We start from the raw sequence: 4,219 nt of genomic DNA, 5'->3' as shown, positions 1-4,219 counted from the left end.
AAAGGGGCCATTAGTGAGATTACTTGTACATTTTTAGTTACCAAGAAAATAAAATTTAATCTATCACTCAATATTGTGATTTTTATTTATAGTTACACATATACTGATTTTTTTTTAAATGTTTTATAAATATTTTTTTTTAATTAATTAATACTGTTATGATTTTAAAGGATAAAAAAAAATTTACGGAAGATTTAATTGCTGGGTACGGATGAGACAATGTGACTTGAGTGTATATAAATTAAATGTACGTAAGAGGATAACTTAATAATCGTTGGAAGCCGTAATATTATATCTTTGGACAGTAATGACAGGGTGCGCCGAGATATGCCTGTGGCTGTGGATCGATAAAGCTTCAGATTGCTAGAAAGATAGTCACTAAGGCTGACTTTTTGTTTTTTTAAAAGATAATCAACAATTAAATTACACACAACTTGCATTATCATTTTTATAATGAAATAATAATAATAATATAATATTATATATTTTATAAATAATTTGTTATAGTTATATTTTAAATATTAATGATACACGGAGAAAATGTTGGCTCAAAACCTACCTATTTTTATTATGCTATTAACTTATCAAAGAAAAGTTTTGAATTCCATTAAACATTTTTTTTTTTAACTCAAAGAGTATTTTTTCCAATGACCAAAATATCAATTTTTTCAGTAATTGCACACCTCGAACGCGAAGCTCTACTGTCGCAGAACTTAAAAGCCAAGTTATCGTCGAATTAAATCATCGTCACTAGTTTTATATAGATCTTAAATAAGAAAAAAAATGCACCGATGTCAAGATGACATTCCAATAAACAATTTCAATATAGTTTGAAATCTCCTTGTTGACGACATTATTTAAAAAACGTTGATCGAAAAAAATTTTAGTTGGACGTCAATTGATCTGTTAATTGGAATGTTCGGGTGTAAACACGATATCTCGCGAACCATTTACTGGATGGACTTTTATTATTTTGGTTAACTGGATGGTTTTTTATTATTTTCAGAGTTTTGTCTAGTTATCCCTTTTGATTTTTACTATTGTAATCCTTATCGTTTTTTTTATAATCAATAAAAAGTAATAACCCGGAGAGGAAAGTACGAAGGGCCCAGGCTTGGCGCAGGCTTGGCTCAAGTATGTAAAACCTTGGCCCAAGCTTGTAAGCCAGCCTTGGCCCAGCCTTGGTAGGACTCTGGAATGATAACATTGGGCCAGACCTGGTTGCTAGACCTGGCCCATGCTTGGTTGCCAGTCCTGGCCCTGACTTTTTTGCCAGACCTTGCCCATGCCTCGAGGAAACGAATAAATTTAATTAAAAAAAATTTTATTATTATTATCTTCGTAAAATTTATGATCATTAACGTTTAAACTATTTAAAGGAGGTAAATGATGTGAAAAAAACTCGGTGAAAATTCTGCTGGGCTCTGGGCACGAACCGCCGTCTTTCTGATTGCTGGGTCCGAACGGTAGCTACTGGACGAACCTACTATAACGTTGAACTGATAAATTTATATGATCTACTTATTAAACCATAGGTATAGGAAGGGTATAGCCAAACTTGGGTAATTCTACCTTGGCCCAAGCCTGGCTTGCCATTGAATGGCCTACCCCCTTTTGCCCCCCCTTCCCCTAATAATTTTTCATAAGAGCATAATAATTTTTTGGATGCTTCCCTTCTTGTTTCAAGTTTGGTCGACAGCATAACTTATTCTGGACAATAATAAATAAAATAAATATTTCTTTTATGCTCAAATAAAATAAAGTATTGTCACTGAAAGATTTATATCAATTAATGTTAAAAAAAATAACAAAACGTTAATAAAAAACAATAATGTATATAATATTCGTATAATAATGCAATAACTTGGAATGTGTATGAATACAAAATTGCACAGTATTTTGCAATATAAATACATAAACATAAACAACTGAATCATGTACTATATATATATACATTTATAACGTAGTGTATAAAACATTCAATGCAACAATACTTGGAAAGTCTATTTCAGAAGCCAACTCTTTTACCCTCGACTACCTCGAATGTTTGCAACCACTTCGAGTCAACTTTGAAATACTATGATTACTTTTGCGCTCTCGTGGAATGAAACTTACACACTCCCACACACTAACAGAATACATATATTTATTTTATATTTTATCAAATTATGTTTTGTCGTATATAAAGATATCCACAAAACTCTTAAACTTTATCATTATTTCATTATCGATTTTATAATACGACGTATAAAAAAAATTCCCTAACCGTTCAAATTTATAAAAGTTTTTCTCATCAATTCAAAATTGTTTTTCCTAATTTAGCATTAGTTGATAGTAAAACTTTTTAGTAACTATTGAAAAAGTCCGAAATTTATATTGAACTCATAAATTAATTATGAGAAGTATCCGGTGTATAAAATAATTCGTTCCAAACATTTTTCCAAAAAATTGATATCAGTGAACTCTGAAATTTGAGACAGTTTTCTGGATGTGAAGTTGATCATCATTCTAAGTATCAAAGAAGAAAAAAATTTTCAATCTAATCTCGTTCTCTATCAGTTTTAATAAGAGTTTAAAAATTCGATCGTAAAGCACATCTCAGATGCTTCGCATCATGAGTCGTGCAATATTCATCATTTATTACCAAATCTTTTGTTTTCAATGTTCTCCATACCAGTTATCGTCTTAACTGTGTAATAGTCATTGCGCTAATATACAATTTCTTCCATTTTAGTACAATAATAAGAGTGTAGAGATGATTTACTGTAAGTGAATTAGTCGAAAAAGTAATTTCAATCGTAATGTACACACAGCGCCTTCGTGCTTGATATACGCAAAAAATCAAAACTACTAATTCGACAATATACATACAATTATGTTTGTTTCGTCCTCTTTTCAACGTTACTATTTTTGTATATTTTTATCTAACGAGTATTGACAATAACATTAGCGTGACAGTCGCAAGAAACTGTAGAGACATTTCGTGCCCTTTATAAAAAAAAATAGTGGATTAATTTTAAAACATTGATTTCTCAAAATCGTTCCCCTGGCGGATCCAAATTAGGGTAAACAACGGTACCTGTATGAAAAAACCATATACTGTCGATAATATATAAAAAAATATATGGTAAATAACTGAACATATATGGCGGCAAAATTATTAATATTGATTAAGATATGATTTATCATATATAATAATTTATACGTTCAATATTATAATGATCCATATCATTTATAATATATGTGATTATATACATGTGATATTGTATCAGAAATTATATGTCCGCTTTATATATTAATTTATAACGTAAAATATATGTTTCATCTTATAAATTAATTTATAATTTCAATATTATTATAATCCATATAATTTATAATATATGTAATTGTATACATATGATATTACATCTCAAATTATATTCTTGTTTTATATATAAACTTATAATTTCAATATTATAATAATTTCGATATTATTATACCTAAATAATTTAAAAAATACACTCATACCAAAAATTAAAGGAACAAAAAAATTTTAGAAATTCTTGAGTGATTTTTGCAAGACTGTAACTTCATGAAAAATAATCGTATCGAGATTTTAAAAAAAGCATTTTATAGCTTGAAATCTCTAGTTATATATTTTTGCAAATATATATAAACATATATCTATATAAATATATATTTACATACATTTATACAAATATATGTGAACATATATTTATATAATTATATATTTACATACATAAATATTATATGTGAGTCATATAATTAAATCATATATCTTATCATATAACTTAAAGTATAGTATAAAATATTAGGGGAGGGTGGGGCAGAGCGGCCCCCCTGAAATTTTGACCAAAAAAAAAATTTTTTTTTTTTCGACTAATTACTATAAATCCGATATGTTTGCGCATTTTACCCCTACGCATGACATTTAGGGCACAATGGACAAGCCCAAAATTTTGAAAAAGTGATTTTTTCATATTTTTATCGTCAAATTAAAAAAAAAATGTTATAATTCCACATTTCTAGCCCTACGTATAACTCCTGGGGCAAAATGGACCAGCCGAAACTTCCGAAAAAATTATTTTGTCATATTTTTCGGCCGTTTCTCTATGTAAGAGGCAAATTTGGTCACTAAAAATTTATAAAAATTAAATTTTTTTTTTTAGTTGATAAATTTTTGAAATTAAGTAAAATTATAGAATTGATGTTTTTTTTT

This window comes from Microplitis mediator, chromosome 5 (genome assembly GCF_029852145.1).
Source record: "Microplitis mediator isolate UGA2020A chromosome 5, iyMicMedi2.1, whole genome shotgun sequence".
Lineage (NCBI taxonomy): Eukaryota > Metazoa > Arthropoda > Insecta > Hymenoptera > Braconidae > Microplitis > Microplitis mediator.
Note: the sequence above shows the minus strand (reverse complement) of the source record.